The sequence below is a fragment of the Carya illinoinensis genome, chromosome 5 (genome assembly GCF_018687715.1).
Source record: "Carya illinoinensis cultivar Pawnee chromosome 5, C.illinoinensisPawnee_v1, whole genome shotgun sequence".
Classification (NCBI taxonomy): domain Eukaryota; kingdom Viridiplantae; phylum Streptophyta; class Magnoliopsida; order Fagales; family Juglandaceae; genus Carya; species Carya illinoinensis.
This window is the reverse complement of record NC_056756.1, coordinates 43,425,457-43,439,795: the sequence shown is the minus strand read 5'-3', so window position 1 is coordinate 43,439,795 and position 14,339 is coordinate 43,425,457.

Below are 14,339 nucleotides of genomic sequence, written 5' to 3'. Positions count from 1 at the left end.
CCCGCCCGTATGTAGGGCCCTGGGCAGGGCCAAGGGCGGGATGGGGTAGACCCCCGCCCCACCCCGACAATATATATAAAATTAATAATTATATATATTATATAATAAAAAAATCCCTTCAGGTTCAAAAGGCGTCGTTTTGGCACCTGAAGGTTTTTTTTTTTTTTTAACTGGCAAACCCAAAACAATGTCGTTTTGGGTGCCGGTTGCCCTAAGGCCTAAACCCCCCTCCCCCCGCGATACACTGCCCAGAAGTTCCCCTCTAGATTGCAAAAACTTGAAACGGCGCCCCCCCCCCCCCCCCCGGCACCCCGAGGCCAGAACGGCAAAACCCCGCTGCACCTCCCCGTTGCCGCACCCCCCCTCCCATCGTCGCCACACTCCCCCCCTTCCCAAGTTCTCTTTCTTCCCCCCTCCCTCCCATCGTCGCCGCACCTCCCCGTTGCCACCGGCCCACCGCAAGTCCGCATCTACCTCGCCGGCCGGTACATCTCTCTATTTTTTTTTTCTTTTTTTGTTTGTTTGTTTTACATTTAAATTTTTTGTTTATTTAGTGGAGGATGGGATTAATGGACTATAAGGTTGATCGTTGAAGTTTTTAAACTTGGAATTTAGTAATTAATATTTGTATTTGTATTCTTATTTTTTTTTAAAGTTTTTTTTTAATATAGTTGTAGTTAAATTTTTCGTCTATAAACAAATTTGGATTGTGTTTCTGGGTTATTTTGAGCCTAAAAAACTTATTTGGACTCAAAATAGCCCAAAATATTTTAATGGGCCAAGGGCCCATCACCAAAGTCGGGGGCCGGACGGGTGGGAGGGGCTCCCCCGCACCCCCGCTACCAGACGGGGTACCTTGCCCCGTCCATGCGGGAGCCGGGGAAAAAAAAGCCCCCCCCCCGCGCATGGGCGGGGGCGGGATGGGCTAAAATATAATATGTTTAAAAATACTTTAGACATATGGATTCCAAATAATAAATAGCCTTTTAATAATAGAGCTTTTTACATTAAACTCTAAGCTATATAAGCTTTAAGCTAAAATCAATATTTCCAACTAAAATTCCAAATATACACGTAGTGTATTAACACACCAGTTTATGTATAACAAAACTCATAAATATATTTATAAAAAATACTATTTATATTTACAATTTTACTTAAGTAATTATATGTGCTAACACGTTAACTTTTGAAATGGTTACAATTTTAAAATTCAAAATTTAAATTAAAAATAAAAAATTGATAAAGTGGAGGTGGATACTAAATAATTTTAATATTGTGTAAAATTAGACAACATGTTGTTGAACAATTATGTGGATATAGTAATTTGAAAAATAATATGACTTTGAGGTGTATAAAACACTATCCTTAAGGTGATAATTGCCCTCACTTGAAAGAGTTTGTTATCAAGTTACAAGTAATTTACTTTAACTATACAACAAAGTCATCAACTGCAGATAGCAATTTTCAAGTTTTTACCTATAAAAAAAACAAAGTAATTTTCAAGTTTTTTCTTCAGAATTTCTCTATAAAATTGTGTAAATGACTAAAAATAATGGAAGAATAGAATATAAAAATTTGTAGGTCTCATCCTCTATTTAATAGAAAATAAAGTTTGATTTCAAAAAAAAAAAAGAAAAGAAAATAAAGTGACATTATATGAAACATCACAATTATTAATTTGTGATTTTTTAACTTGTAGTTATTTGTTTAAAGGTCATAATGCTTGAAAAAGATTTGGGTATATATCTATTATCTAGCCTAGTGGTCTGGCGCCGTTCTTGGGAAAGTAAGGGCACTCGTTCGATTCTCTAGAAGTCCATTTTCAATTGAATTGAGAGCATTGCACCCTATAAAGTGCCTGTATGGCCCATGTGCAATCACCCGAGTGTATTGACTATTTGGTTGGCCCACGTGCAAGGCTGGGCCGAGCTAAGTACTGTATCTGTTTAAGTCCAATACTTTGTTTGTTTTACAAAATAAATCCGAGTACACTTGTTGAGTTTCAAACTCCTACTTTTTATTTAAAGAAAAATATAGTTCCAAGTATAATTATATACTAATCTGTATATTAATATGATGTAATTAGTTAAAAGTAGATTTTATTAAAAATAATATTAATTTAAATTTTAAGTATAAATGAATCAATATTGGTATACAGATTAGTATGCGACTATGTTTGTATATAGTAAAAGTAGATTTTATTAAAAACAATGTTAATTTAAATTTTAAATATAAATGAATCAATATTAGTATATAGATTAGTACGCGACTGTATTTATATATAACAAAATTCTTTATTTAAAACAACACATCATTACCACTAAACTAATACATCTCTTTAAGATAATGGTTCAATAAAATAAATAATAATCTATATTTAATAAATTCAAATATTTAATATTACAATCTATAATAAATATAAGAAAAATCTAGTTGTAAGTGATTCTGTACATCAATACGTACATCCATCCAATGTGATTGGTCAGAAAGTAAACTTTATTGAAAGCAGCGTCAATTTAAAGTTTGAATATGAAGCTATTAATATTAATACACAGATTGGTACGTAAATTCACTTGTACATAGCAAAACTCATAAATATAAGACATGTAGCACTACTCTATATTTATTGTTAACTAGCTTTCTCTTTGCTTGGTGAAGGTGAGTAAAAATTAGGCCAACCTAGTAATCTTCCTAACAAAACAACAACCAAAAACTGTAAATTCTGAGTTAATGATTTTCTTTTTAATTCCGAGCATCACCGTTAAACTCAAATGTAAAAGATTTTACCGTGTTAGGTTCTTTTCACATCCAAATTCAAACGTGTTGCTAGGCATTGTAAATATAAAAGATAATCAATAATTAAATTTAAAAATAATAAATGCCAAGGTAACAAAAAGAACAAGTTTTCATTCTCTTCACCTAATTAATTAATTAAATTAAATATTCTTGGCACCTTTGGTTCTGCTGACCGATACTTGGAAAATTATGTAAAAAAATAAAAAAAAAATTACTTTCTTTCTGCACTTTGGAAACTTCTTTGCCAGTACTTTAATATTTCATCAATTTCTTTCTTGAAATTTCAACAAATTCATGATAATTCAATAAATTAACTCTAAAGAATTTTCTCCAAATTACCTCAGAATAAATTAATCACTACTTTATTTAAATGCCATCAGGTAAAAGAACCACAAAACCAGGCTACACATGTGAGAATTATTTAATGGAAAATGATATAGTTATTGCTCCCAGCTACTGCTGTGTGATAGCTTGGAGTTACTGCTCACTTTATTTTATTTTTTATTTCGTGATTAAAGAAATATTTTTTAATGATATTGTGATTTTTTTAAAAAAATTTAAAAGTATTAAAAAAATATATGTTAAAAAAAAAACTCACTTATACCTAATGGTAGCTCGCAACAGATGCTGGGAGTGGTGGATTTAGCATGGTCTTTATTTAATTAATGTTGGGATAATTTTGGGTTTAGTTCTTTGAAAATTTAGACTTAGTTTGGATAACAAAATCATTCAATCTCATCTCAATATTTAAACACCATAAACATAAATATTTTTCAATTTTAAAATTTTAATTTTTTTATATAAGCATTATATAATCATTACAACTTTTTCAAACTTTCAAACAAAACATAAAAAACATTTCAACCTTTTCAAATATTAAAATAAAAATTATATTAAAAATTTATATTTTGACTTAATATTTTTATTCAATTTTGTTCTCTATTTTTTCCAAATTCCATAAAACATATCAACTCAAACTATTTTATTATTATTTACAAATCATTATACTACTATTCACAGATAATCACGTTTCATTCTACTATCTAGACGAGGTCTTAGGCCTTATTTGGATAGCAAAGCCTTCCAAATTTATCTTATTTCATCACCTCATCTTAATATTCAAATACCATATCTTAATATCCAAACACCACAAACACAAATATTTTTTAATTTTAAATTTTTAACTTTTTTATTTAATGATTACCCAATCATGATAATTTTTCTAAACTTCTAAACAAAATATAAAAAATAATTCAACATTTTCAAATCTCAAAATAAGAATTATATTATAATAATATTTTAATTTTATAATATTTTCATTCAAATTTTTTTCTATCAATTTTCAAAATCTCATAAAACATATTAACTCAAACTATTTTATTATTTTAACAGATCATTTCATCTCATCTCATCTCACTATCCAAACGAAGAATTTGATACATTAATATATAGACTACATAATTTCATTAATTCTTAGTAAAATAAATAATTTTCGTGGAGAGTAAAAATTCAAGATATAGGATTTTTCTTTTAAAATATATTTATGCAGTTTTTCTCCTTTCTATTTGGCCGAAAATTCAACTCATTAATGTTATGTTTTTATGGAAAGTTCTAATAATATCATGCACCATTCTTGTTTTGACATTTCTAATTTCAAGAATCTGAGGCCCTGAGAGCAGAAGGCTTCAGAAACTTTCTGGAACTATCCAAATACGCCCAACTCTTTTCAAAGCCACGACATTCTACTGCATGCAATATTGTCTCATCTCTCCGTCATCTATCCGTCATGGTATATGGCCGATTCTTCTAATAAAAAAATTTAGATTTGAATTAGCCAAAATCTTTGATCAATTGACAACACCTTAATTTCTCATTAAGGAAACCCTCCCATGTAATAAAAGAAAAAAGATTTGAATTTATTTTTTATAAAAATTAAATTAGTCAAATTTAACATTTTATTTTTTCCTTTTCATTTTTTTTTCTCATGGGAATCCTTTTACGTGCTATAAATTTTTAGTTTAAATAGTAAAATAAGATGAGATAATTTGAAATAATTTGTGAATAGTAGTGAAATTATTAAGTTGAGATGAGATAAAATAGTTTCTAAAAATTTTGTGTTTGGATTAAGAAGTGAGATGAGATGAGATTAAATGTTTTAAATAGTAATTAATAAAAATATTGTTATAATATAATTTTTTAATATTAATTTTATATTGGTATTTGAAAAAATTAAATTATTTATTATATTTTATATGAAGATTTGAAAAAGTTGTAATAATGAGTTGAGATGAGATTTTTGATTTTGTGTAACCAATCCAGACAATACTTTAAGATGATTTGTGAATAGTAATGAGATTGTGAGTTGAGATGAGATGATGTGATTTTAAAAAATTATATGTTTAGATTAAGAACTGAAATGAGATGAGATGATTTTAGATTAGAAAGTGATTTTAAAATAAATATTTAGATAAAAGAGTCATATGAGTTGGTTTCATCTCATCTTTAAAACCAAACGGCTTAATTTTTTATTTTTATTTTACTTGTGTCGACAAATATAATTTTACACACTATTAACATAATAAAATTTGATTCATATAAATAATAAAAATGTTGAATTAAGAATATTTTTAATTTAATATATTAATAATGCGGAAAGATATGTAAAAAGATTTTTAAAAATCTTCATATAAATTAAAAAAAATATTTTATGCATAGAAACACAGATTCTTTATTAGATAATGTTGATATTTAATTAATGATCTTACAATCTAATAGTATTTATTTATTGAAGATATTCAGAGATAGGATTCTCATGCAAAGAAAAATAATAATTAAAGTTAGCCATATAAAAACCTCATTAAATTAAAATTATTTATTAGATAGTTGACTTGTATGCGTAGGTCTCCCGCATAATTTGTCATTCATTGTCTCATCTTATTTAATATTCAAATATCACAAATATAAATTATTTTTAATTTTTTAATTTAATTATTATAATTTTCTCAAATTTTAAAACAAAATATAAAAAACAATTCAACTTTTTTAAATCTCAAAATAAAAATAATATTATAATAATATTTTAACTTTATAATATTTTTATTCAACTTTTTCTTTCTCATTTTTTAAACTTTTATAAACATTTTAACTCAAACTATTTCATTACTATTCATAAAATATTTTATAACTATTCACGAATAATCTCGTTTCACTATCCAAACCAAGAGTATCTAAAGATTTCATATTTAAATACATGATTAGGAAAATTTATTTCATTAAGATTAAAACTTTCCTGATTCGTCATAAATAATCAGGCAATACGTTGTATTCCTAGGCGAATACATTTCTTTATACACTCCTCTGTTATGTCTTCAATCATCTGTCCATGCTGTTGCCCAGATGACTAACACAAGAGGGGGGCTGAATTGAGTTGTATTAAAAAAAATAACAATTATAAATCAAATATATAATATAAAATATAAACAAAATATGAAATAACAATAAATATAAGGAGTAAGGGTAAGAGAGAAGCAAACTCAGTATGTTAACGAGGTTCGGCCCCACTGCCTACGTCCTCGCCTCAAGCTACCCCTTGAGGATTCCCAAATTCACTATTCAACCTCCTTCAGGTGGAGATAGAAACCTATTACACCTTTGAACAACACCGCTACAAAGGATCCGTGTAGAACACCCTCTACACTTGCAATCACCTTACACGTGGTGATTCAACTATTCCCTGTGTAGAATACTTTCTACACACACAAGGGTTATACACACCCTTTTTCTGATACAAAAGCTGATAGTGGGTAGGTTATCAGAAAACACTCCTCAACGAGTGAAATAAGAACAATACAGCGCAAGCTATATCTCTCAAAATGAACAAGGATTAAGGCTCAATGTTTAGAGAAGAGAGAATGAAAGCTTTGAATGAATGTTGTATGCTCTTGGTGTTGTCAATGTGAAGCTCTCAAATGATCTATTTATAGGCATATGAGACTTCATATTCAAATTTAAAAAGATTCACATGTCAAAGACAACATCATTCACTTTTTCAAAAAATTCAAATAAAAGGTTCTTCTTTTTCAATTGTCAAAGACAACATCATTCACTTTTTCAAAGAATTCAAATAAAAGGTTCTTCTTTCTCAATTGTCAAAGACAACATCATTCACTTTTTCAAAAAAATCAAACCTAATCTTTTACTTTTGGCATATGACAAAATGAGCACACTTTCATTTTCAAAAAATTCAAACCTAATCTTTTACTTTTTGTATAAGTCTAAAAAAGCATCAATCACTTTTGAAAATATTCAAATAAAACATGCACATGTGAAAGATGACAATCAATCATCTTTAATATTTTCAAAGTTCAACCCTTTAATCAAGGCATGCACATGCAAAAGATGACAATCAATCATCTTTCAAAATTTTCAAATTTAATTTTCAAAAATATTCATGCACATGTGGAAAATGTATTTTAATGCTTTATGATAAAATATTAATTTTGAGCATTAATCCTAATTTCGAATTTTGAAGAGATTTACAACATTACTCTATAATTTTAATGTGAACTTGTTCCCTTCTTGCTCATGCTTGTTTCCTTGATGTGCTTGACTCCATTGTGTAGACAACTTGAGCTTGAGACTTCTTTATTCTTTGAATTCATTTGTTATCATCAAAATCCATGTGTAGATTTATAATCACATGAAACTTGAAATCTTGAGTTCAACACATGCCAATACCAATTCTCTTCTTGGTGTTGTACATCTTTAATGATTAAGAGAGCATCCCTTTCAAATATAACATAATGATCTAAACCAATTTCCAAGCATAGCACCATAGCCCTCAATAAGGCATGAGTTTCAGCAATTACAGATTGAGAAACATACTGTTGAGGCATAGATATAGATGCTATTAATTCACCATCAACATCTCTAATAACAATTCTAGCTCGCATTTTCAAATTTTCCACTTCTAGAGCAGTATCCCAGACCTTAATGCACAAGCCATTTCCTCCAATATTATAAAAACCATATTCTCTACAAATCCATTTTTGAACTGAGTTCAAAGAATCAGCCCATACATTAGACGCAGCCACATAGCTCCATAAGGCATGACAACTAGTCTCCTCAATCTGTTCACAGATTGGATAAAGAGAGTTATCAATAATTTTTCTTTTAAACAAGTTACACTTTGTCGGAAGAACTTCACTCAGAGCTTTCCAGATAAAGACTTTAACAGAATCTGGAACATTCAATTCCCATATTTTCTTGCACCTCACCGTATCTCTTTTGTTGTTAAGACTGTTCCCCTTGCATTGTTTGCTTCATATCAACTGCTAGATAATAAGCACTTCTCACCAAGAATGAACCTTTCTTATTAGGACCCAAAACCAATTTATCTTCATACCCCTTCCTGCTCAAAGGTAAGCTACAAATTATTCCAGCCTCTCTTTCATCCACAACTTCTTTGATAAGATATCAATCCCAACATCCTCCAGATCTGTCTATCAACACATCCATTGTTGTTTCTCTTGTAAAAATCCGCACAAGAGATTGATCAACTTCAAAAGAACCAGGAGTTGGTAACCATTTCTCTCCCCGTATATTTATTTTCTTACCATTCCCTACCCTCCATCTCATACCCTTATTAATCAGATTTCTTTAACCCATATACTTCTCAAAATCTGTGAAGGATTTCCACCAAGTTTAGCTGTCAAAATACAGCTTTGTCTATAGTATTTTTCCTTCATAATCTTAGCTGCATAAGAATGAGGATTAGTAAGTAATCTCCAAAATTGCTTGGCTACTTCAAACTCTCAATATCTCTTAATCCCATCCCTCCTACACCTTTTGAAGTACCCATCTCTACTTCTTTCACTGGATTTTCCTGTCTTGTTTTATATGTCTCCACCAGAACCTGACTATAAGAGCCGAAATATCCATGCATTTTGGAAGCTTAGAGCACTAGTAGTAAACTAGGCATAGTCAAATTTTGGCCAAATTTCAAGTAGCTTACTTAAAAAACATCTATATCAAACTAGGTAAATGTGTAGTAATTTTGATCATCATGGTTTTGGCTGGCTAGATTATCCCTGGCCGAATAATTTTGTGGCCACAAAATATTTTTTTTTGCCAGAATAACCATGATTTCATTGTCCGGCATGTTCTAAACTTTTTTTCTTTTTCTTGTTTTTTGTGGGCATGTTCTTCACTTTCTTGCGTCCTTAGTTTCTGTCTCCATTAGTTCAAACTGATCACAATGCTAGATTATGAATATCACTTCGAGATTTGGTGCGTTACTGATGATTTGATTAATGGTATTATCCCTTTTTTTTATTGTAAGCTTCATCCTGTCGTACTCTCAATTCCTTGCAGTGATTCTCGCTTCTTCGTTCCAGAAGCTCAATTTCCTTTGCAAATAAAAAGGGAACTTGAAAGACTTTTAGCCCTGCCAGTCTTCTATTTACAGAATCGGCCACTTCAAAGCTTCTTGAGAATCTTGACGTTCAGCTTGAAGCCTTGAATAAGTTTAGATATTTATAAAAAATTAAAAAAAAAAAAAAAGATTCCACCATTATTTAATACCGTGTAACGTGTCCGGAGGTTGACCGAAATATTCTCAATTGACCCACGTAATACAGCAAGAAAATCGTGATTCATGTACACTGCATCATCCGAAATAGCAAAGAGCCATCGTTTTTGGTTTTTTTTTTTTAATGAATAAAGCAGCCACTTGGAGTTCACACTTTCATTTTTACCATGCAAACATATTCACAATTTCTTCTTCTTCCTAATTTTTTCCATACTACTTTTTCTTTAAATTTTTTTTATCCATTTCATTTCATTTGTTTTTTCGTATTACTATTTCATTATTTTCTACACTTTTACTTCATACAATATATTATTTCTTATTTATTATTTGAGTTAAATGAGTAACTCCAAATACCATTATCTTTCTTAATTTTTATTTTATTATATAAAATATAATTTATTTTTATTATTATTTTAAAAAAAAATTAATAAATAATATCACTTTATTATTTAAATGAGTCAATGCATGTAAAAACTGATTTTTCACTGCATTTTGTATGTAAATTTTTTGAATAGAAATTATAAAAAAAGATTGTAACACCATGCTAGCAATTAGGTGTTTTTTTGTTACCCATTAGCCCTTATCTCCTGTGTTGAAGCTACTGTGGGGGATGACTTGAGACAATTCTTGTTAAAATTTGCTTCGAGATTTTAATTTGGTTCCTTAGATGTTTGTAATTTCCTTTACCACGTGAAGCTGCTTGAAATCTTGTGTAGTTTTTGGAGAAAGGGTTTTGTTGGTTACAGACGGATTGGAGAAGAGTAAGACACGAAAGAGAGAGGGAGAGAGAGAGTTAACGGGAAAAAAATAAATTCAAAAGAGAAGAGAAGTCAGGAATCTCTATATTTTGTCAGTAGGGTTACATCAAGGTACAACAAACTCACTTGAGTTTACACGGACTTAGCTCAACTTTATATTTGAATGATTGAATAGATTTAAAAGTGGACTGCACTCATTATGGTTAAGAACAGTCAAGAAACCAAACGGACATGAACAAAAAGGAAGTTCAATTTCTTAAAAATCTAGTTATAAGCATAATTATATATTAATATGTATATTAATTTATTGTGATTGATAAAAAATAAATTTTATTAAAAATAATATTAATTTAAATTTTAAATATAAAAAAATCAGTATTAATATATAAATTAATACACGAATTTATTTATAGATAACAAAATTCATTTTTTAAAAAATGGCCTCCAAATCCTTGTCGTACAGTTCCACCTTAAAAGCTTTTGGAGAGTCTCTTTGCACAGTTACATTACGGCCCGCCCTTCTTATCTTTTAAGTAGCAATCGTCTTTTGGCATGCAGCCTTTCGATAAAAGCATATTCAAACTCCCTTTATGTGTATTACTAGAATTAGGCATAAATGACGCAATCAGACTTTTAGCAAACTAGCACGAAATTGCCTTTTATTCCACTGCCTTGTAGCACTTACTCGGAAAATACAATGAAGTTTTAAATATTACATGCATGTTATTTAAACATGTCAGTATGTTTATTTCATAGTCTGCTTGTATTAATTGAGGTCTATTTTTACTTGCACTAAAACAAGAAATATGTATGGGTTTTTAATTATACTATAATGTATAAATGTTAAAATCAAATTATTATAATGAATCGAATTAATTATATTTTTACGCCATAAATGTAATTAAGTCTATTTTATGAAATGAGCTTCACTGTTAAATTATAAAGAATATATTTTCCTACTAAATTATATTTTGAAAGGGAAAATATGTTATTGATATATGAATAATTTAAGATTTAAGCATTTTTTTAGATTTTATATTAACCAGAATGTTATTTGATTAGTTTCTACCTTGTGATTTTAATTAAGTAAAATATTAGAACACATTTTCTTATGTAGATTTAGTGACGTTTAATACTTCATCTAGGTGGCGAGTTTCAAAGTGAAATTCAGGAAGTAGTGCAATGAAGTAAGTAATTTGATCATAAATTAAGATCATTTGATGTTAGCTTATATAGATTATATTATTAGAGCCAATTACTGATAGCCTTTTTTATGTACTACGTATGTCACGTTTTATGCAAACATGTCATTTAGTATGGCACATGATCATGTCATTCTGCATCATATTCAATTTTAGAAATTATAATTATGTATGCATTATGTCATACATCTTATGTGCATAAAACATGTAAATTTTTTTGATTAAGTGTGAGATAAGATAAGTTTTATATGATGGCCATTTAGATGCATGGTACTAATGTAGTTTTTGTGATGACCCGTTTTTGAGTGTATTTTCGCTAAAATAATTATTTTTATTTTAATTAATATATTAGTTTAATTATTTTAATTTAATTGCGTTTTAAAATTGGTTTTTAATTTATTTGATGTTGTGTTTTATTTCTTTAAGTTGTTTTGTGGTTTTTAATCCCTTTTCGGCAGTTTGTTTTGTTTTCCCGGAGTGAGGATTGGACCTCATTTCTTTTTGCATCTTTTTTTCCTTTTTCTCTTTTTCCTTTTTTTTTTCTTTTTTCTCCTCTCCCCTGCGTCGACCCCCCCGAGCTCTCTCTCTCTCTTCTCTCTCTTCACCCATGGCCGGACTCCTCTCACCGTCGACCCAGCGCTGTCCGGCTGCCGTGGTCAACACCACCGGCACCATTCGGTTCCTCTCCCTCCGGCGCACCACCCCACCGGTTTCCACCCCCATCCGGTCGGCCGTTTGGCCGGAAAAGCTCCTCAAAGCCCGTACAGTTTTTCATCCGTTCCGCCGCCGTCGCTCCACCTCCGGCCACCATTTCTTCACCACTTCATCATCGGTCCCTTGCCGTCCTAACCCACCCATTTTCGGCCTCCAACGACCACTGGAACAGCTCCTACGAGCTTACTTTCCGTTTTGGGTAATCCGGCCTCCCACCGCAGTTTCTGCCGCCACCCACGGCCAACCACCACTTCCAATAGCTTCACAACCATCCCTAGACCATTCCCTATCAATTTCGTGTCCTAGTTTGTCCCTGTTCAAAAGTGGGTTTTTCACAACCCACGGCCACAGTGAATTTTCACTGTGACGTTGCTTTTCCGGCGCCGTTCGCAACGCCGCGTGTTTTCTAAAATTGCCATATAGCGCTGTAAGTATTTTCCAAACCCTATTTTCAGATTTAAATATATATTGCTCTTTCAATTATTTAATTTGCTGGTTGGTTGATTCCGGACTGAGTCCGAGGAGTTCGGGGGTCGGATGGATGGAAGACGAAGTTGCTTGATTTATTGTTTTATGATTGGTTGTTTGTTTTGTGCGTTGATAATTGCATTTGCATGGGGCATGCACGGGTATTTTATTTATTTGAGAAACCTTGTTTTGCTGGCGTGATTGGATTTTCGGGTGCGTGTGTCTCACGAGCCCAAGCCGGGATGGGTTATTATCTCGGTGGAGCTCCTCTGGTCACTCGGAAGTGGATAATACTGAGTGACGTCCCCTGAGTTGTCGCTGAGCGACGACGGGAGCGGGGCTAGAGGATGGCCCGGCCAGGTACGCGCGGGGCGCGAGTCTGGGCATCGCTCTACTCACCGACTCCGTGGCCCTTCGCTGGTGAGGGCTAGAGGATGGCCTGGCCAGGTACGCGCGGGGCGCGAGTCTAGGCATTGCTCGTTTAGGTGTCACATGCACAGTCCTTACCTGCGGTGTGGCACATAGCCAGGGTGTGCGGATGATCCCTAGGGGAGATCATGGTGCATGCATAACCGGTTTGTTTTTATGGTTTTCGGATGCGGGCCATTTTCTGGGAAAATGACGAGTTTTGGTTTTGAGGCTTTTGATCCATTTTCTGGAAAAATGGTGGTTTGGGCCATTATCTGGGATAATGGCGAGGCGTGGTTTTTAAGAATATGTTTTTATTGGGCCAAATGGGTTTTTTTTGGAGTGCGTGGTAAAAATGTGGTTTTGCGGAGCATGTGCATTGGTTTTTCTTGCATCCATGTTGTTTGAGTTCTATATGTTTTTATCTGGTGGTGTTTGGGTTTTACTTACCTGCGGTACCATTTTTTGTTCCGTAGCTTTTGGTGCAGAGTTCGAGGAGGAGGAGGAGGAGGCTGAGCCCGAGGATGTGGCTCCGCCGGGTTGCTGATGTTATGCTTTGCGTTTGATATTTTATTATATGCGTGTTTTGTAATATTTTATTTATGTACGTTTTAAACAGCTTGTATTACGTTGAGAACAATTCTGGTACTTAGTTATGACTTTCGTTATCCGCTGCGTGTTATTCCGTGCACATTGTTGTTTCTGCACACACTTGGCACCGTCGATGGGATGGTGACCCGGGTTGTCACCATCCGGACGTCTCGATTTCCCCGTGTTCGGGCGTGGGGATTTGGGGGCGTCACAGTTTTATGGGTAGATGTGCAAGCCACGGACCTAAGCGTGGTCTACCATAATATGACAAAATACTATTAGCAGTTTCCCTTATGGCCATGGGATGTGGAGTTAGTGCATAATCGCAAACACGTGATTAAGCTTATTGCCCAGTATGATAAGTAACATAAGTAAGGTAATTTAAGATAAGTCATGCATGACATGAACATACATATAATTGAGCATGAACTTAAATTTTTTGTATGAAACGATTTATGAAAAATCCTATGTTTATTATGTTTATGCTGTGATGGATTTCTTATTGAGTGTTCGATTCATTTTAGTTTTTATTTTTATGTTTTTAACCATTTAGGTGAGGATGATGATAACAAGCAGGCTAGAATTAAGTGGAACAACTAATTAAATTTCAGACAATCTAGAATAAATTGTTTAGTGACTTCAATTTTATTGAGTTATTTCATTTATTATTGTTAGAAACATGATTATTTCTTTAAACAAATTGTATGAAATAAGTGTTTATTTATTTTTCAAACATGAAATATATATAGTGACTATATTTTATGGAATTTAAGTAACACTCAGCCTACGGGAAGGGGGTGTTACACTACC